The sequence below is a fragment of the Epinephelus lanceolatus genome, chromosome 1 (genome assembly GCF_041903045.1).
Source record: "Epinephelus lanceolatus isolate andai-2023 chromosome 1, ASM4190304v1, whole genome shotgun sequence".
In the NCBI taxonomy this organism is placed as follows: Eukaryota; Metazoa; Chordata; class Actinopteri; order Perciformes; family Serranidae; genus Epinephelus; species Epinephelus lanceolatus.
In genome coordinates this window covers 46,538,061-46,560,376 of record NC_135734.1, presented here as the reverse complement: position 1 = coordinate 46,560,376, position 22,316 = coordinate 46,538,061, and the positions used below count along the sequence as shown (strand labels likewise).

General features: G+C 42.5%; 1 protein-coding gene across 10 annotated transcripts in view; it reads left to right on the top strand.

The window, feature by feature from the left end:
• The window catches only part of grip2b (glutamate receptor interacting protein 2b), a 444,861-nt gene that overhangs the window by 309,402 nt on the left and 113,143 nt on the right, over positions 1-22,316 (top strand). The gene's annotated exons all lie outside the window — the stretch shown is intronic.

Sequence of the window (22,316 nt, the reverse complement as noted above, 5' to 3'; positions counted from 1 at the left end):
GCGCAGAAATGGTAATAGTCAACAGAGATCAGGGAGAGAAAACAGACCAGGATACAGAGAAAAAGGGGCAACAGGAAAAAGAAAGATAGACAGGATGAGGAGATGGAAGACGGCAGGAACAACAAGTCCTCCAAACTAAATGACAAAACACATCATTAGTCACACAAAGGACTCAGCATGCTAACCTCCGTCTGGGGTGTCCCCGTCTTAAAACAAGCATTTCTTACAATAGAGAAAATGTTGCCAGGCAGGCAGCAAAGTATTGTCCTCATAAAACATAATTGGGAACACGTTTTGAAGAGTGGCAACAAGATGTGGTTGTAAGATAAATGAAAAAGTATTAGAACAAACGTCCAGTGCTGTCTTTTGGCATTGTCAACCTGTTCTCATCCCAGCTCCTCACATATCGCCACTTGGTCAGTGCTGTTCACATCTACATGTGACATGCTAGGTATCCACCTGTGTTTATTGTTGATGGTCCGGAAAGGTGTGTCAATTTACGCCTGTTAAATGTACTCTGTCTTTTTAAAATACACCTCCATCTCCACAGAACGCACAGTTCCTGATTGATAAATGCATACAGTCTTTTTCAAAATAAAAGCACAGCGTCAGTAAACACTTCCTATTTATGTCTATTTCCCTGTGCAACCAAAGCACGTGGTTAGGTTTAGAAAAAAACATCACGGTTCAACACATTCTCACTCCGACCTCGTCACATATCGACATTTAGTCGTGGACTTTCCATGTCCAGATATGATGTGAAAGGTTCCCTGGATGCATTGGTTATTGATGTTCTGAGACCGGGTCAAGCTCTGCCTGTTACATGCATTGTCTTTCTTCAAAGTACTCTTCTGTTTTCGCAGGAAATGTATCTTTTGCATACAGTCTCTTTCAAAATAAACACACTACATCATTAAAACACTGCAAATTGAAGTCTGTTTCCGTCAACACAGGTGGTTGGAGAAAGAGTTTGGGCAAAAAGAACAGGGTTTGGCTTTATAATCTCACAGGAAGTGAATACTGGCCTCCAGGATGAAAGTCAGTGGTTGTTGGCCCCTCCGGCCTGTCTTTACTTTTATACTTGTCCCATCACATTTCACCCTGACACTGCTGGGAGTTGTGTAACGGAGACCGGCCATCTATCATGCTGACATGAAAAGACGGCTTTCTTTCGTTGGTGTCTGATTCCTGAAGTCACTGACCAAGCGCCGGATTTTGAGTGAGATTTTCAGAGTGAGACTGGGTTGCGTGGTTTGGCTCTCATATGGGAAGTGAACACCAGACTCACAGTTGAAAGTCCAGGGTTTGTTGGACCCATGCACCACCCCGCCCATCCACCCTCGAGAGACTTTACAACTCTTGATATTACGTCATTACCTGCAGCGTTTCAAACTGATGGTGTCCATCATTGTATCATCTCGTCTGGCCATGTCATTAACTGACGCCGCTTGTGCGTGAATCCACAGGTGCCATCTGGCCAACCGGCGGCATATCATAACAATGAGAAAGGTTCCGTCTGGCCGCCTTAAAAACCAGTGTCACCCAATGGTGCATCATGCCACTAGGAAAGGTGGCTTTTGGCATCGTTGTCCGATGCCAAAATCACTGACAAAGGGGTGGTATTTAACAACTTTGGAATGAGAACAGGCTTGCATTGTTTTTCTTTGCAAATCATGGATATGTTACATTTGAACGTTTTATATGCGTCATATCAACATTTCTGAAGTGACGTAGTACATGAGACTTTGTCATCTGGAGGTGAAGAAGATGGTGGGTGGAGTGTCACTGCGGCGAGACGCCTGCCAAACTGCAAAGATTGCAGGCCGTGGTTTGAGACCAACAAACAACAGAAAACTGATTGTATTTTAGTGACTCATCGCTGCGTCTTCCAGCACCAAATGTGATTGTTTTTTAGACCTGTTGCTGTGACTCCACCAGGAATAGTGCCACAAAAAGCAATTGTCTTTTACAGAGACACCAAAAGCAGATATTTTACCACACATTCACCACAGCGTTGTTGAAACGTAAAGTTTCAATGTATTTGCTACAACTGTAACGTATCTGTGCTTTGTATGAATGTAAAATGCCAACATTTATTCTGGCAACTGGTTTGCGTTTTTCCTGTGAGGCCAGTCTTGTCAAGACGGAGTGAAGGAGGTTGGAGGAGGTGAGAAGAGATCAAGGACGGTGGGTGAAATATTGTGAGAGAGAGGACAGGAATGATGAAAAGAAAGAAGTGAGGTTAGAAAAGACAGGTGAAAATTTAAGATGTAGGTGAAGAAAGGGAGGGTGAGTAATGGAGGACGGGAGAGATTAGCAGTTGAAGGAACGCTATGATGTCGAGGAAGAAGGGAAATGATAGAGTGAGAGATGAAGGAGAGTGGAGGGAAAGAAAAAGAAGGTTCAAGAGAGATGAAGGGTGACGTTTGTTGGAGGGATGAAGGGAGATAGAGTAAGAGTGATGTTGGATGCAGTTTTAAAGGATATTCAGCTACGGAGCAAAAAAAAAAAAAAAAGCTGAGCACACTAAATCCCACAATCTGTACGAACTATGGATTATTGGAACAGAAACGAGAAAATGAGCTCATTCCTGTCAGATTTCAACTCGCTGTGACTCTTAAAACTCGTTCTGTCTGCAAATCCCTGCAAAGCTTCAGACTTTGAGACAAAACTGACAAACATGTAAAAAAGAGGCTTTTATTATTAATTTGTTGTTGAATAAAACAGAAGTGCACCAGCACAATTCATGACATCCAGGAGGCAGAGAGGGTGTGCTTCAAGTTATTCTCAGTGTTTCTCTAAACTACCTGAAAGCAAGTGTCATCCTCAGCAACACTTCACACCAGCATCAGACAGGATAACAATTAGCAACACCTCTTACACTTTCCGAGTGCTTAACATCTGCTATAGAGCATTTTCTGTCGATCAGAACAGCAGTGTTGTCTCTTTGTCTGTGAGCATGTAGAGAAACATTTTCTCTTCAATTTTTAATTCCAACAATACACCCTTTGTTAAGTCTAGTTAGCCAGTAAATGCTCAAAAGTTGTTGTCAGACTCTGTTGCATAGCAACTGGAATGATGTAACCCTCTGTTGAGCACTTGCCTGCTGTTTGATTGCTCACAGCTGCAACCCGCTAGTCAGGGGACGTGGAGCTCCCATCCAGGTGTAGCAGGAAGACGATAGCCGTTATGAACCTGAAATGGAGCTGACAGTCTGCATGCTTCATTCAGGGGGCGCTCAGTCAATCAGGGTTTATCTTTTTAATACTTTTATCGTGTGAAGGTTAAAGGTAACGTCATTGTTTTTCAACCTGGACTCAATTTTCACTTGTTTCTGTGTCGAAGTGATGGAGACAACCGTTTTTTAAAACTGGTCCTCTGCTGAGTGAGACGGCTGCAGCAGGGAGCATCAAGACCATGAATGCATTAACCTTTTGAAATCCGAGCAAATTGGGTGGATTTCTTTAAAAAACATGGAAAGAAGACAGTGAGCAATGAAAGAAGAAATTACCCCCAAGAGAGACAGTAGTAAGAAAAGAAAATTTAAAAAAAAAAAGAAGACAGAAAGTTAAGAATAAACAAATTACTTGGAAAGAGCACTTAAACGTTATAAAAATTCTGTAACATGATTTTAAATTGTAATATTAATAATCATATATATAGTATATTTTTTTAGCAATTTGTGGGACATTTTTTACTAAGTTGCTCACTGACTTTCCCCCCATTTTTCTAAAATAAATCGCACCCATTTGCTCAGGATTCAAATGTTAAAATACTTGCGAAAGGCATCTGAAAGCAGCACAACAAAAGTGATGTCGCTGGTTAAAAGAACTGGATACAGCCTTAAACGCAGGGCTCCATTAATTCCTATGACAGTTGCTCAGTGGCGCATAAAGCCAAAATAATTCAAGTTGCATGTATAACATTGCTTGGATGATCTAGGGACCCATAGGGCAGGTGCACTAGAGACTTATGGCAGCCAAGCACTATTACGTTATTTTTTGGGGAGGAAATTCTGGTTATTCATTTTTCACAGTCATTAAAGGAGAAGTCCAGTATTTTGCACTTTGAGCCCCATTTCTGAGTTGTTTATGATGAAATAGAGTGGCTAAGACCAAAATAGTGACAATTGCTCATTTTCAAGAATTTGTCGTTCCCCTACCTGGCTTAACACTGCTGTCTATGGCAATATGTGAACATGTCCTAAAACCACCCTAAACGTTCGTTTTCAAAGCCATGAAACTCACCAAGTGGTCAGTGGTGTTCGTTGATGTTCTGACATAAAAATCGTAACAAACTGTGGTTTCCATCTGCGTTTTCGCTATTGATCTCGATTGTGGAACTATTTTTTCAGCTGCCTCACACCCGTGTGTAAACTTCCGCTTGATCATTCGTTTGACACTGAAGCGTTATACAGTGCAGCCCACTTGATGGCGATAATGCTCCTTTACGTGGGTGTCGCCAACAGGAAACCAATGCAATGTAATGGGACACAGAAAGGAAGCAGAAGAAGAAGGTTGGCGTTGTGTTCAAAGGCATCGTACTGCGAAGGTTTACAAGCGAGTAATCCATTGTGCAGTTGTTTAAACTTATTACAAAACTTTTTCGTTCGTTCTCGTTCTTCCTCCGGGAGCGCACACAGCACTGTCGAGCCGGCACTTTGGGATGAGCTAAAAGACTACAATGACTACAACCTTGTCGTAAACAACCCCCTTTCTGTTTCCAGTGGCGGATCACTACCAACGGACAATGAGGCTTCAATAGAAAACCAATGCATTACACAAAATGCCAAATAAATCATCACGGAAACCACAGTTTGCTACGAGTTTTATGTCAGAACATCAACGAACACCACTGACCACTCGGTGAGTTTCATGGCTTTGAAAACGAACGTTTAGAGTGGTTTTAGGACAGGTTCACACATGGCCATAGGCAGCAGTGTTAAGCCAGGCAGGGGAAAGCCATATTCTCCGAAAAGGAGCAATCATCATAATTTTGGTCTTAACCACTCTATTTCATCATAAACAACCCAGAAATGGGGCTCAAAGTGCAAAATACTGGACTTCTCTTTTAATGACCAGAACATAACAAAACACAACAAAAGACAATACAGAACCAGTGCCAGGACAAGAGATATTGCCATTTGAAACAAGAGACACACATATACACATCCTCTCCCTCCCACATATTGATCAGTTGCATTTAATCATGGCAAAAATGAATATAATCTAATCGAAGCTTGCAGAGTAGAAGATTAAATACCAGGATTTGATCTCACCAATCAATTCTTCAACTAAATTTTCCTTCTATGCCGTCGTCATATTGATAGACGACTTTTGATGGAGGAGCTCTCAGGCTCTTTAGACTTGCCCACTTCAAAATGCCATCCCATCTGTCAGGAACACGCTGCGGCGGGACAGGATTGTGGCAGAGTTGTTGAGGACTGACTTCAGGTTGCACCCCAGGAACAAACAACAGACGCTGCATTTATTTCTTATGTGTATCAGCCGCGCTGTCTGTTCGGTGCTGCTGTCTGTACTCGGTGATACCTGGCAAAGGACTACTGAGAGAATGAGCCAAAGGATGATGAGTATGGATAATAAAAGTGGAGACAGAAAGACAGGTGAGGAGAATAAAATGAACACAGAGATAAATCATGAAATATGAAAAGGTTAGAGGAGAAGAAGAAAAACAGCGAGGACATGAGAGAGACTGAGTAAAACTGAGGAGAAGGGGTAAAGGGAACAAAGGGCTGAAGCACCAGGAGGACGGGCAGAGAGGGGCAAGGACTGATGGAGAGGTTAGAGGAGTAAAAACAACCTTCGGGACATGAGAAGGAGCAAGATACAAAGAGCAAGCACAAGGGAGGAGAAACGAAATAAGACTGAAATGAAAGAGAGGGGGAAATGGAGGAAGTAATGACAGGTTGTGTTGCATGTTGGGGTAGAGAATGAAGACAGTGACAAGTGCCACTGTTGTTATGAGCTATAAGACAGGTAAGAGCTGACACTTTCAAGAAGCCCTTTCAGAAACCTTTTCAAAAAACATTGTTTGGCCTTTCTCAGCTTCCTTAGTCAGCTGCCAGTGACAACAATGAGCTCACAGAAGAAGAAGGAAAAAAAACAACAAATAAAAGCCAAAAGAGGAAGAGACTGAGAGAGAGAGGGACAAAGAAGGAAAAAAGAGACAGAGGCTTCACACTTTTGGTTCGCTGGCCTCATTATGTCAAGGCCGGGTTACACAGGAGCAAAAGGGGGAAGAAGAGAGACAAATGGGGAGTAATATTGAAAAAGAGGATGAAATAAGAAGAGAGACCGAAGAGATGAGAGGGCTCGAAGGACAGACCAAATGTACAAAATGATACCTGTATTATCTTCATGTTATGTGGGTGGAAAATACATGTTAGCTTATTTAGAAAGGCATTTAATGGTTAACATCAGTGTTGAGTACGTTCACACTTTACAAGAGCGACCTCGAAGTTCAGTTCAAACACATTAAAGTGCTTTGGTTCTGGCATTCATGTGGATACCACCTGACATGTTCCATCCACTCAAACACCGTGGCAGACCAAGTACCCCCCCCCATGGCAACGGTACTCCCCAATGGCAGTGGCCCCCACTGCAAAAACTGTTGAGAAATGGCCTGTGGAGTGTGACAAAAAGCTCAAGGTGTGGACCTGGCTTCTAAATTTCCCAGGTCCCAATCTGCTCAAGGATTCTTGTGATGTGCCGGTACCCCAGATGTACCCCTAATCCAAGGTGGGGCCTCCTTGGATCGGACTTGGCTCTGACCTGTGGAGGCATGGACACAGGATCTCTGGGAGTGTCCTGTGGTGTCTGGCACCAGTGCGTTGGCAGCAGATCCATTTAGTCCAGTGGGTTGTGAGGTGGGTTAATGGCACGTGCCACAGATGCTCATTCAGATTGGGATCTGGGGAATTCGGAGGCCAGGTTGACACTTTGAGGTCTTTGTCACATTCCTTGGGCCATTCCTGAGCCATGTTTGCAGTGTGGCATGGTGCATTATCCTGCTGGGGGGCCACTGCCATTGGGGAGTACTGTTGCCATGAGGGGGGGGTACTTGGTCTGCAACGGTGTTTGAGTGGGTGGAACATGTCAGGTGGTATCCACATGAATGCCAGAACCAAAGGTTTCCCAGCAGAACAATGCAATGGAACTAAATAATCAAAGTTATTCACTTCACCTGTCAGTGGTTTGAATGTTTTGGCTGATCGGTGTATGCACTAGTATAGGCCACACATTTATACAATTGGAAATGGAAAAATTACTTTAGGGCTACAACAAAAATAAATGAAAATTAAAATGAAATCATGTCCATATAATTTTTTTGTCAAAGCCACAGGGAGCCACTGGAGAACTGCTTAACTGTGGCTCTTGACCTGCAGGTTGCCCGCCCCTGAAATAGATGATGAATAATGACATCGTCTGCATAGAAGGAAATACCTTAAGTCAAAGGGACTGGTGTTTTTGTTCTCATGAACCTTCATGTCTTTGGGCAGAATGAGGACAGAACTACTCACTGGACTTTGTCCAGTTAGTGTACAACATAGATTTGAACAGCATCAGTGACAATAACCATGTTGTTACACAATACAATAAAAAAGGTTCGTCAGTGCCTTTAAAAAACAACCCATATGACTGTTTGTGCCGCTAATGTGACGCCCACATCAGTTAAAACGCCATGAGGGGCTGTTTTGTTGTGGGCGTGTTGCTTTAGTTACCAGTAAGACATGAAATAGGATCCCATAAGTCCAGTTTGAGGAATAGATTCATGAGTTTAAAGGCATATTAGTCTGTTTTGTAACACTCAGGAGTTGTTAGGCCAGCTATTATTTTATCTTTAGTCTCAATGATTGTCAGGTAAACTGTGGAAACATGCTGCTCTCAGATCACGACTGAAGCGCTAGTGGAAAGCTCCCTTTAATATACTGCAGGTCTGTTTGTTGCTATGTTGTTATGTTTGTTATGTAATGCAGCTAATGCATATTACATTTGTCCTTTGTGTGGCATAAATAAAATAATTTGCCAGTAACCACAGAGCAGTGATAGTCACCGTAAAGATGTCGATCAGCTGTGTTGGTAAACTGGACATAGAGATGTTACAGATGAGTGAAAAGCTCCAGTTGTTTGAGTCATTATATCTCTGTGTGTTCAACATCCAGCCTAACAAGAAACACCCCTGCTCTTTCTGTGTGTAATCCAAACTTGGCAGCCTCAATTCAGCAGAAGGAAAGGAAGAGAAAAGGCGGTATAAAGGAGGACGAGCAGAGGGAGAAATGAGAGAGTGAATTATGAGAGGACTGACAGGTATGGTAGCTGGCGCGGCAGAAAGCTGTGATTCCACCGAGGAAGAGCAGAAAGCATTTGGGGTTAATTTGCATTTCAAACTCGCCCGACTTCCAGCCTGCGATGCCAGAAACCTGCTGATTTGCACTCTACCCCTCTCGTCTGTCTCTTCTCTCTCTATCTCATTTCATCTCGATATCTCCATTTTCACTATTTCCCTGATTTACTGCAGTTTTCTTCTAATGTCTATTTTCTATCTCTCTTGTGGATTAGTTTGGTATTTTCAGCGTATTTCATTTTTTCTATGTCATATACTGTGTTTCTCACCTCTAATGTTCCTTATTTATTTCTATCTATCTATCATCTATCTATCTATACATATATATACAGTACAGGCCAAAAGTTTGGACACACCTTCTCATTCAATGCGTTTTCTTTATTTTCATGACTATTTACATTGTAGATTCTCACTGAAGGCATCAAAACTATGAATGAACACATGTGGAGTTATGTACTTAACAAAAAAAGGTGAAATAACTGAAAACATGTTTTATATTCTAGTTTCTTCAAAATAGCCACCCTTTGCTCTGATTACTGCTTTGCACACTCTTGGCATTCTCTCCATGAGCTTCAAGAGGTAGTCACCTGAAATGGTTTCCACTTCACAGGTGTGCCTTATCAGGGTTAATTAGTGGAATTTCTTGCTTTATCAATGGGGTTGGGACCATCAGTTGTGTTGTGCAGAAGTCAGGTTAATACACAGCCGACAGCCCTATTGGACAACTGTTAAAATTCATATTATGGCAAGAACCAATCAGCTAACTAAAGAAAAACGAGTGGCCATCATTACTTTAAGAAATGAAGGTCAGTCAGTCCGGAAAATTGCAAAAACTTTAAATGTGTCCCCAAGTGGAGTCGCAAAAACCATCAAGCGCTACAACGAAACTGGCACACATGAGGACCGACCCAGGAAAGGAAGACCAAGAGTCACCTCTGCTTCTGAGGATAAGTTCATCCGAGTCACCAGCCTCAGAAATGGCAAGTTAACAGCAGCTCAGATCAGAGACCAGATGAATGCCACACAGAGTTCTAGCAGCAGACCCATCTCTAGAACAACTGTTAAGAGGAGACTGCGCAAATCAGGCCTTCATGGTCAAATAGCTGCTAGGAAACCACTGCTAAGGAGAGGCAACAAACAGAAGAGATTTGCTTGGGCCAAGAAACACAAGGAATGGACATTAGACCAGTGGAAATCTGTGCTTTGGTCTGATGAGTCCAAATTTGAGATCTTTGGTTCCAACCGCCGTGTCTTTGTGAGACGCAGAAAAGGTGAACGGATGGATTCCACATGCCTGGTTCCCACTGTGAAGCATGGAGGAGGAGGTGTGATGGTGTGGGGGTGTTTTGCTGGTGACACTGTTGGGGATTTATTCAAAATTGAAGGCACACTGAACCAGCATGGCTACCACAGCATCCTGCAGCGACATGCCATCCCATCCGGTTTGCGTTTAGTTGGATGATCATTTATTTTTCAACAGGACAATGACCCCAAACACACCTCCAGGCTGTGTAAGGGCTATTTGACCAAGAAGGAGAGTGATGGAGTGCTGCGGCAGATGACCTGGCCTCCACAGTCACCAGACCTGAACCCAATCGAGATGGTTTGGGGTGAGCTGGACCGCAGAGTGAAGGCAAAGGGGCCAACAAGTGCTAAACACCTCTGGGAATTCCTTCAAGACTGTTGGAAAACCATTTCAGGTGACTACCTCTTGAAGCTCATGGAGAGAATGCCAAGAGTGTGCAAAGCAGTAATCAGAGCAAAGGGTGGCTATTTTGAAGAAACTAGAATATAAAACATGTTTTCAGTTATTTCACCTTTTTTTGTTAAGTACATAACTCCACATGTGTTCATTCATAGTTTTGATGCCTTCAGTGAGAATCTACAATGTAAATAGTCATGAAAATAAAGAAAACGCATTGAATGAGAAGGTGTGTCCAAACTTTTGGCCTGTACTGTATATATATATATATATATACACACATCACTGCCTATATTTTCTCTTTCCTCTCTGCTTTGCCTCCAACTCTGTCTTTGGGCAACATAACTGAAAATCCATATTACAGTATATGACAACTGACTGTCCCAGTTACTGTAAAACTTCAATATAAAGTCTAGTCCCAGTTACACACCCAGTCTCTTTTATGACCCTGGTGTAGCTACACATTGTGACAAATAATGGCAGGTCTGAATTGACCCTTTGCTAAGTCCTGCCCCCAGACACAGACTGGCCAATCATAATATAGCATCGGGCCAGCTCAGACCAGGGTCCGACAACAACACAGCTGTGCTCCATTGACTCTAATGCAGTCGTTTCAGATTTCCTTCATTTTCAGGCTGGTTTTGTGGATTTGGAGCTAAATGTTGTGCCTGGGGCACGTCGTGTATTAATGATACTCGTTACCTGGAGAGGTTGGAAAAAGATATACGTTTCTTCCCTGTTCCAAAATCAAACCCTGAAAAGTGTAGGGTTAGCTAGCTAGCTACTGAAGATATAGCCTACTGAATGTATACACATGCTGCTTTTGCATTTTAATGATTATAACAGTGAAACAAAGACCGACCCTGCTGTACAGGAACCAGTGAAGGGAAGCAGGGAAACTTTGCTCATATTCAACCAGCTGTGTGTCATCACAGTGTGCAGATGGACGTTGTTTGGCTTCCTGCCTGTCCTGTGGCAAAGCTCCAGCAGTTGGCAGCAGCACGAGGGCGAAGCCAAACACCGTTCATCTGCACACACTGTGATGCCACACAGCTGGTTCAATATCAGCAAAGTTAACCCTTTATATTCATTGTCTTGTGTGGCGATCAGCAGTGATGTGGTGGTTCACTTTTACACTGTGATCTGTAGCCTATAGTTCGGCTTTAGCTTCTAACTATCTTTGTCTTTTTAACCTGTTGTTGCTGCTGAGTCAGTTTGACATCCTGGATATATCCTTCAAACACAGACTGTAGACCCCTCTGTCTGCTTCTCTCTGGAATCACTCTTTCATTTTTACAACAAATATGATAATGTAATCTCTCTTCAGAGTTACGTACAGCACCTTTAATTTGTCATACTTGCTCCCTTGTTAATTGTTTGTCCTGATTACACTGTCACACTTGGATATTCTTGTGGACCAGACTGACGGCTGAGTCAAACTTCTGGTTATCATGTCACGGCATGTTTGAAGCTAATTTTAGTTTCATTTTGTGAGAAGCAGGCAACTTGTTTAAAACTGAAATATGAGTGAACTTGTATTGACAATATAGTGATTATGTCTGTAATCTGGTGAATTTGGTTTATTGCTCATTTCTCTTATATTTATTTTTACTTTATTTAGTGTTTACTGGTGCTGCGACACTTCCCTGCAGATGTTATTTGCAGTTTTGCTCCTTGATAGTGGTGCAATGAAGGGCTCTTAAAAAATAGATAAGTCTTGGAACTTCCCCTGTCTCTGTCAGCTCTCCTGTCTCATTTCTCTTCGTCTCTCATGTCTCTCTGGGATTTTTTCCTTCACCTCACTCTTTCATCTAATTACTCCATCTTTCAGACTTTCTCTCTCTCCTCCTGTCCTTCCCTTTTCTTTCTTTTGTGTTGTTGTCAGACATTTTTTAAGTTTCCATCTGTCCTCGTTTGTGTCCTGCAGTGCAGAGTGCTATTAGAGTGATAGAATGAAGACGCACAGCAGGGGGAGGTATAGACTCAGAGAGACAGAAACGGAGGGAATTACAGGGAGTGAAGAGAAGGTAGAGCTACAGTGAAGTGCAGCTAAACTGAGACAAAGAGGCAGAGAGGTTTACACTGTGAGAGTAGCAGAGCGACTGATTTGATGTTCATGACAAACATTAAAGGTTATTATCTTTAAACCACAATGAAACCTGAAATGACTAATCAATGTAATGCATTGTTGATAATCTAACCTTTATTTGAAACAGGCCCTGTTTCAGTAGAACATAACATTATTTTAAATGGCAGACATTTATCTGTTAAGTAAAGATTGAATTCAAATGGAATAAACAGAAGTTTAACAGTTGAACAGTTGTTTTTTAGTCTCCATTTTAAACCTGAATTCATATTTGAAACAGTGGCCTCACTCTGTTCTTTTAAAGTGTTTCTGAGGAAGCAGGATGGTGAGCATGACAGGGCTGTTGTTGCTTTAATGCAACGTGTCCTCATACAGCAGTTCATATGATAGCTTATGAAAATGCAAATAAAACTGTTTGTATGATATCTAACAAATCAGCACCCTACAAATGACGTTACATACTTGACTTAGAGCTTGGTTTACAAAAAGAAACATGGTGATGCCGTAGCTTAAATAACTTTCACTGTCAACTTTCAAGTTCACTTGGTTTCACACGGGACACAAACACTGGTCCTCTGGGGGAAACCAAACCTTTTCATACGTGCTTTCACTTGTTATACTACTTTATTTTTTTACTCCTGTTAGTGCACATGATTGCACCCTTCATCATTGCGTCAACCCGTTCTCATTCCAAAGTCGTCACATGCCAGTCACTGGTGTCTGTTTCCCATATGAATGTTTAGCCAATGTAAATGTTTTTTTGTTTTTTTTTACACTGCGTGTCACATTCACCCATTCACACACACATTCACACACTGGTGGCCAAGGTTACTGTTCAAAGTGCCACCTGCTACTCAGTAAGCATTCACATGCTCTCACACAACAACAGAACAGCCATCAGGAGCAAGTTGGGGTTCAGTATCTGGGAACTGTCCATTGTTCCGACCATATTAAACCCATTGTTCCAAAGTCCCGTTGTTCCGAAATCATCATGATGCCCTGTGGTTAAGGTCTGGTTAGGTTTAGGCACAAAAACCACTTGGTTAGGGTCAGGAAAAGATCATGATGTGGGTTAAAATGAAAAAGAAAGTGGCAAACACATAAGCCGTGAGCCTGCTTTGCCTCAAGCCTTTCCCAACTGACCCAGAGCCGGTCACAGTGCATCATCAAGGCAGAAATATGCCCGCCGGGAGCTGTTCAGCACCACGGACCGTCGGACTAATGGCCTGTTGGACCAATGACATGGACCCCAGTATCTTGCCCAAGGTTACTTCAACATGCGAACTGGAGGAGCCGGGGGTCGAACCACCAGTCTTCCGACTGGTGGACGACCTGCGCTACCGCTGAGCCACAGCCGTGGTGAAATTGATGCTGTGGGCCTGCTGATTTTAGGATGTGAATTTTTAAAGCAACCTGACTATTATTATTTAGTCCTTGTGGCAGCTAATGCCACGTTCCAGGCAACCTGTAACCCGTGTTTTTACAACCTTCTACCCATGAAAGTGCACTGGAATGGCAGTCAAACCTGTAACTTAGCACCCGTGAACTCATACCAGATCGATATACTCCCAGTTACACTCTCTGACGTCACACAGCCCTCTAAACCAATTACCTTACTCCTCTAAACGACAGTGGCAGCCCCATGGATGCGGTGCTGATGCAGGTGATACACGGTGAGAAATAGACATAAAATAACCCTAATGTTAACGCATTATTGGCAGCCGCACTAACGCTAGTTTCCAGTGCAAGAATAAATCAATACAAAATACGTTTCCAAACACACAGATAACGTAAAATAAAAAGTATAATAGCATCTGTGACCTTATGCACCGTTTCTCCTCCTCCGTTTCACTCAAATGAGCAAGGAACCAGCACCTTGACAGAAGTGATCATAAACAAACATAAACCCCGCACGGTCCGCCATGTTGCTTTGAGACTTTGGCGTGACTTGCCTGGAACGCTATGAAGTCGTGAGTCGTGACTTGAAGTGGTGACTTACGGGCTCAGAAACTTGCCTGGAATGCAGCATAATTTATCTTTATTTTTTCCTGATTTTTGTCTCAGTAAGTGGAATGGGTTGCAATATTTGTTGTTTGAATATTTTGGAATATGCATAGATAGATAGATATTAGTCATATTGGAAATTTATCTTGTACTATACAGCAGTTGCCAATTTTGGTGGCACAGTGGTGCAGTGGTTAGCATTGTCGCCTCACAGCAAGAGGGTCGCTGGGATGGGGGAGCCCTTCTGTGTGGAGTTTGCATGTTCTCATCATGTCTGCGTGGGTTTTCTCTGGGTACTTCAGCTTGTCGGTGAAGGTTCTCAGTCATCCAGGTCATGGTAATTGTAAGTGCTAATATCGTAGGCAACTTTTTCAAGAAACGCCAGCAAGTCCAGTTGCCTACGATATTAGCACTTAGGGTGCTCCAGCTTCCTCCCACAGTCCAAAGACATGCAGGTTAACTGGTGACTCTAAATTGTCCATCGGTGTGAATGTGAGTGTGAATGGTTGTCTGTATCTATGTGTCAGTCCTGTGATAGTCTGGCGAGGCTCTAGCCCCCTTGCGACCCCTAATAGGATAAGCGGTTACAGAAAATGATAGATGAATGAATGAATGTACAGCAATTGTCAGATAAATAAAGAAATAACTGAGCACCAAAAAACCCATAGATTTTTACTTGATAAATTGTATCTCTCCAATGAAGCGTTGGGTATCATCTGCATACAGTATATTAATATTCATCTGTTTTCCATTTTCTGTGTTGTGTACTATTTAAATACACAAATATTATTTATATTTCATCTAATTTAAACTAACTATGTTCAAACATGTGGAGCTTCTGTCTGAGAGAGGCTGCTGCTGACTTAGAGAGAGAAAATTAGTGCATATGTACAGATTGGAGAGCTGATCTTTGTGTGTGTGTGTGTGTGTGTGTGTGTGATACAGCCATTCCATATGTAAAAAAGTGCACATGTGTATACACTCACACGCCTGATTGTTGGTGACTATGTTATGCGTGTCCATGTGCATGTGTGTTTCCTGCGCTGAGCCAAGGGAGGCCATCATTTGCCACTTCAAAGTACTTACCCATAATCCTCGGCATGTGGATTCATTTGCACTTGAGAGGGATGGAGGGAAAAGGAGAGCAAGAAAGAGGAGAGGAAACGAGACACAGAGACAAGATGAGAAAAACTCTGACCATGTGCGCCATAAAATGTGATCTCGAGTGTCTCCAGACTGTGTGTGTGAGTGTGTGTGTGCGGAGGAGCAAGCTGACATGACTCATTTTCCTGACTGCTTATTTTGCCTTCTTCCACCTCTGCCTCTCTCTTTTTCCTCTCTCCATCTTTTTTTTTCTTTCGGAGCCTTAAGGAAATCTCTCAGAGGGATGCCCAAATACACACTCACTAATGCAGTACAGGGAGGCACACACACACACACACACATAGAAACACACACAGCCGATTCACTTATACACACGTGTGCACACTCACACAACACGCTGAATCACGCACAGACACATAAGTAGACATACACAGATTCATGCATAAAACACACTCATTGAGACGGTAGCAGGGAAGCACAAACATGCAAATGTAGTACACACACACACTCACACACTCTAGCACGCACACACACACACACACTGATGTGCGAGCTAATCTCTCTCAGCACACAGGTTTTAAGAGCAGCGAGTTTAGAGAGTGAGGGTTTTTTAGTGATTCAATAGACCGGCAATGACTTTCCATCCACCTCTGACAGCCTCACTTTCCTGCTGCCTCACCCACTGTGTGTGTGTGTGTGTGTGTGTGTGTGTGTTTTACAGAGAGAGAGAGAGAGAGAGACTCACCTTCTCTGTTCAGTGAAACAGACGTTGAGTTCTTGGCTCACTTTTACTTTCATTCATAACTTTTGGTTAAAAGTTTTCTCCTTCTCCTTCTTCTGTATTTTTTATTTGTGTGTTAAGCTGGTTTCATACTTTTGCATTGAATCAACGCCACACTGCTCACCGTAGCCTGATGTGCACCTACACATCCCAGTGACACAGACCTCGTTTTATATTTTTGAAAACTGAAAACATTTCCCTCAGTGGAAACAAAGAGTTTGTTATATTTCACAGATAAGAAACAATAAATTGCAAAGACCATAAAGCCCCTACAAAAAAAGCAGTTGAGGTCTTAATGTGTGATTAATCCTGGCTTCATATGCAACCCGCTCATATACAACACCAAAGTTGTCGAATAGCAGAGCTTGTTCAGTGATTTCTGCTGTCAGACACCAACGAAAAAGCTTTCCTTTCACATTGGCATGATATGTGGCCGGTCACCATTAGGGAGAGGCGCAGCGGGACAAGAACGAAAGTTAAGGTGGCAAAAGTCCAACTAGGGAAGGTGGGAGGGGTGGTGGGTGAGTCTGCAACGGTGTTTGAGTGGGTGGAACATGTCAGGTGGTATCCACAGGAATGCCAGAACCAGAGGTTTCCCAGCAGAACAATGCACTGGAACAAAATAATCAAAGTTATTCACTTCACCGTTGGTGGTTTGAATGTTTTGGCTGTTCGGTGTAAATCAGCTTTAAGTTCTAAGTTTTGTTCTGGTCCACAACTTGTATTTCGTGTCATTCTCCTCCCTGAACCCTTTAATAAAGGAAAAACTTCCAAAAAGTCCTCCTCTAAACAGTGACTGAGACCAATTTAAAAACCTTCGGAGCCTCGGAGCGCTTATCCAACCAAACAACAACCAGCTCAAGAAAGAATATCAGAACTGTGTTTGTTATCTCACTGACTTCAGGCTCGTCTGACAGCCTGCACACACCAGAACTTCAGTGTGCAGTTTCATGTGATTTTCCTCAGCATACAAACAGAGATAGATGGAACCAAAAGATATTTGTGGTGCGTATGTGATTTGACTTCACCTCAGATCATATCAGAGTTTGCTTATCAGCTGCAGCTGTATCAGCTGGTGGTTCTCACTGTCAGAGTCTTGGTAGAAAAGATCCCGCCAGAGTCCACAAGTTAACATATATCATAATGTCTGATAGGAAAAGTACATCTGATTGCTTTTGTGAGTATTTGGGCCACAGTTCTCACACACAAACACCACAACAAAATAAGCTCCTCTTTGATTTTTCATGTTTAATTTGAAACTCAAAGACTCCGTTTTGGCTGATGTGACAAGAGATTTATCACAGAGTAGTCACGCCTTCAAAATTGAAAACAACTCAGAGATGAGAGAGTTCATCTTGTATTTTGTGTGGTTATTTAGGATTTGATGCGTCAAATTTGGCCGATGAAAGCGTGTTTTATTTTCCTCTAAACACACTGATGTCTTTCCAGCAGGCTGATTCCCCAACTGCTCATTGTACTGCAGATTCGTCCAACCCTCCAGACATCACAGGCACCTGTTTCCTTTAAAACTACAATGAAAACATCTTAAAGAGACAAACAGTGCTGCAGCCTTAGACACATGGATTTAAGGTGGTAACCAGTGGTGTTAAAAAATGGACACGTTACACTTTTTATCATCTCAGAAATACCAGGAAAAACAATCTGTATATTCACCTTCTGGTGGTTGTAGTGAAGCTGTCAGTGTTCAGTTGGAGACGCAGCATGAACTATAATTAGTTGTTTTTTTAACAGCCGTAGAACTAAAGATGAAGAAAGACTTTGCAGGTATTTTTAGTTATCAGCCTGAGACAGATATTCTCTGTCACTGTGAGAAGCCATGACAAGAGGCAGCTGTTTTCTGGATTTTCCAGCTCGCATATAAAGGCACTGGTAGTTACATACAAGTTGGGCATCCCACTAAATGGAGGGTGTTTACACCATAATGTATAAATAAATAAAATAATTAAAACTAGATTGGCGTCCCTCACTGGTTAATCATTGGTTGAGTGGTTTAAAGGGGCTCTGTGCGAAATTCGAGGCACATGAGTTGTCTGAATTCATTCATATCCGTAGTGTGTATGAATGAATTCAGGTTCCTTTGATACATCTCGTATCAGATTGAGCCATTGAACAGGCACTTGGTATTTATTTTCACCTGAAACAAATTGAAGCACATCTTATTTTCCCGTTATAAAAACCGGACTGCACATTTGACCACTCAAAAAAGCGGAAAAGCTGTTTGCACGGTTGCGTGCGTCGCTGGCATCAACCGCTGACTGATTTGTAGCTCGATGAGACGGAGCAATGTGACTCAGAACCTCTGCTGATGTGAAGATGTGGGGCTGAGCTATTTGGGATGAATCTAGGTCAGGCAGCGCAGGGCGAGCAACCTTCACGATGAGCTGACCATGAGGCAGAGAGAGAGAGTAATAACTGGGGTTATTAGTGTCTCTGCCCCCTCACCCAGCCAGCAGACAGATTAGGCCGTGTGTGTGTGCGCATGAGCGTGTCAGATATGCATGTATTTACTGTTTGTGTGCATTTGTTTGTTTGATGATCTGAGACAGTGGGAGAGAAAAAGAACCTGAAGCATCTACCTTACTGAGCAGAGGGAGAAGAAAAGAAAAGAGGAGGATGAGATTGCTGGAGGAAAAAAGGAGAAGGAGCAAGAGAGGATTTGAGAAACTGTTGAAGGAAATAAGCCTCGCTTGTTAACAATGGTGCAGCCAGAGCAATAACTTCCTGTGCACAGTGAATTCTTATATCTACACAAATGTATTTATACGATAGATCTCCATTTATCTTTTATCTCTTATTAAGGAACAAACATTGTGTCTGTTTCTAATGGGTGTTTTGCAACCCTGTCTCCTAAAAATTGTGCTTACTTACAATTAATTTTCATTACCTCACTGGCTTTGTCGGAAACATTCCACCCTGAGGAAATGATTATATTGAACATATCTGCAAACTATTGCTAGTTTGTTTTCCCTCATACCTCCTTGTGGCATCCAAAACACAATTCACATTTTTATGGTTCTGTTTATGTAACTCAGAGCATGTAGTTAAAGTTTGGAAAAGATTGTGGTCTTGGAGAAAAAGTGATAACACATTGAGTGTAGCGTTAGTTCAGGCAGGACGTGATGTCAAGCTCAGCTCACATCCCAGAACGTCAGCAACAACCGCACCCATGGTACCTTTCACGTCGTATGTGGACGTGGAAAGTCCATGACCAAACATCAATATGAGATGAGTTCGGAGTGAGAATGTGTTGGCCCTGTCCTGCCTTCTGTTGCTGCTTCCTCTGCAAGCCACTTTGCAACCCAGCTCCTCCTTTCATGCTGTGTCTGACTTATCAATGTCATTTCTGTTTGTCATTGATGCTGCTCTGTTCTGTTCTAGGGGGTCTTTGCAGCTGCTTTCCCTGCCTTAGGCTTTCTTTGTATGCGCATGGAAGGGCAGTGAGGTGTGCTCTCTCCACTTTAAGGGGGATTTATACTTGTGCTGCAGACCCTATGCCGTAGCCTATGCATGTGGCCTATGCCATTGTGAGCACTTATACTTATGCTGTGGTGTGTCTGTGTAACTCTGCAGTTACACCTCCAAAACACTAGTTGGCAGTGGGGTTTCTGTGAAGTGCTGTAAAGTTTAGTTGATTCAAAACACATTAAACACACAAATCAGCTTCACTATAACTGGCAGCATTCACAGACAAACACTTGTCTCTATCTGGACACATTTTCCCCACAAATACAACATGCTAATGTTTTTAGCACAAGCCTATGGCATTTTACATTGTATAAATTAGCCTAGCAGCTAGCAGACTTTTCCCCCTACTTATATGAAGCCAGGGACAACAGCAACATATAACAAAAGCAACGTTACAAAATTCAGCTCCATTACAACTCACAAGGTTCACCAACAAAACAACTGTCTTATACTAAACACGTTTTCCAAACAAATACAATATGCTAACATTATTAGCACAAGCCTATGGCATTTTATATTGTATAAATTAGCCTAGCGACGAGCGGAGATTTCCTCTGCTCATATGACGCCAGGATAAATCACATACAAGTGCTGCTTTGTGGAGGCTTTGCTGTAATTTATCTGTGAAATTAAAAAAAAAATCTGCTTATGTAACTCAAAGCTTGTAGTTAAAGTTTGTAAAAGATTGTGGCCTTGGATAAAAACTGAAAACACCTAACATTGTGTTTGAGTTGCCGAAACACTGAAGCTTCTTCAGTTATTCTCTAAATTTAACAAAGACTTTATCCTGGAGATTAAAGTGGCACATGCTCTCATAATTGAAATCAGATGTATTTTTTAGTGGCTTGTATTGTAAGTTATTGAGTCAATGAAGCTTGTGATGTGTTTGAAGCTGCTGTGGATGAAAGTGTCAGCAAAATGTAAATGCAAATGTGGAGAGGAGCTGGAGGAGGAGGAGTGGGATGTCTGGAACCAGTCAATCCTCTCTCTCTCTCTCTCTCTATCTAATCTCCACATACTCTTTTCATGCCTTCACACACACTCTATCTGACTCTGATGCTTTCAATCATTGGCTCCCGTCTTTTGTGTGCTTTCTCAATCTGTTTCCAGCTTATACCTCTCACCCTCTCGCTCTTTGTTTAAATATATTTAAAGGTCCAGTGTGTAGGATTCAGGGGGAATATACTGGCAGAGATTGAATATAATATAATAAGTATGTTTTCTTTCGTGTATAATCACCTGAGAATAAGAACTGTTGTGTTTTTGTTACCTTTAAATGAGCTATTTATCTACATAAGGAGCAGGTAACCTGGTCTCACTCTGAAGTCGTCGGAATTTGGCACTTGGGCAGTGACTTCTGGCTTCAGACACTGATGAACAAAGCCGCCGGTCGCCGTGATAGTATAACAGTGCTTGGCAGTGTCAGCGGGAAACACGGTGGGGCAATAATGAAAGTTAAGGTGGTGAAAGTACAAGTGGAGCAGGGAGGGACGGTGGTGGATGCGTCCAACAGCAACCGACTTTCATCCAGGAGAGCGGTGTTCATGTTCCTTAAAATTATAAAGCCAAACCCTGTTCTTTTTCCTAAACCCAACCACATGCTTTTGTTGCACATGTGTTTTGAAAGAAGACAATGCATGTAACAGGCAGAACTTCACACAGGGTCCCAGAACATCAACAACCAGTGCACCCAGGGTACCTTGCATGTCGTATCTGGACAAGAAAGTCCATGACCAGCCTTTGATATGGGATGAGGCCGGAGTGAGAATGTGTTTGTGCAGGTCCCTGTCTGCAGAGATCACCATGTTGCACCGCCATATTTCTACAGTAGCCCAGAATGGACAAACCAACCAGCACTTGCTCTAGATAGGGCCATTTGCGTTTTTGTGTCAGCCACCACAGTTAGAAGCCCCTCTGCAACGAGCAGCATCAGAAAACAGCTGTGTGGCCTCGAGTGGATCACCCACTCTCCACACTGTATATGCCACCGGAGAAGCTCCCTGCTCCGGCCAGGAGGAAGGACAGAGAGCTTAACACAGAGCGGAGCTACTCCCTCTCCTTAATCAATCAGTCCATCAATATATAATATCCATAATACATCTTGGATTTACATTTTAAATAAATAATAATTAAATAAATCATCCAGAACTTGGTTTAACCCGCCTGGCTTTTTGGGACCTGTCGGACTCGGGCTGAGATTGAGAACTCTGTCCTGGATACATCTGTTGTTGACGTTCTGGGACGCTGTATCAATTTACGCCTGTAACATGCATTGTGTCTTTTTAAAAAACACTTTCATTTTCACAGGAAATATACAGTTTGGCTTATCATTTATACGTTAAACAAACACCAGCCTCCTGGGTGAAAGTTGGTGTTTGATGGACCCTTCCACCTCGCCTCCCACCCACCCTACAGGGACTTCTCAGCAGTTTAAATTACGTTGTCACCTGGCAGCACTTAAAACTCACGCTGTCCGATAGCATTTCATACTGCTACGCAAGGATGCCTTTTTTCATCAGTGTCTGACGCCGAAATCACTGACCAAGCAATGGTATTTGACGACTTAATAATGAGAGTGGGTTGCCCAATCTGGCCTGTGGGCGATAGGTTGAGTATCGCTGTGCTATAGAAAACCTTCCGACAGGATGTTGGATGAACCAAACAGCTTGTTTGACATGCAGGTCAGGACTACATGTTGTTAATTTGGGTGTTGAATAAATATAATGAATAAGCCTTCCTTGCAAAGGTTTGCAAAGATGTTAATGTCTATCCCCACAGAAGCTTTACCT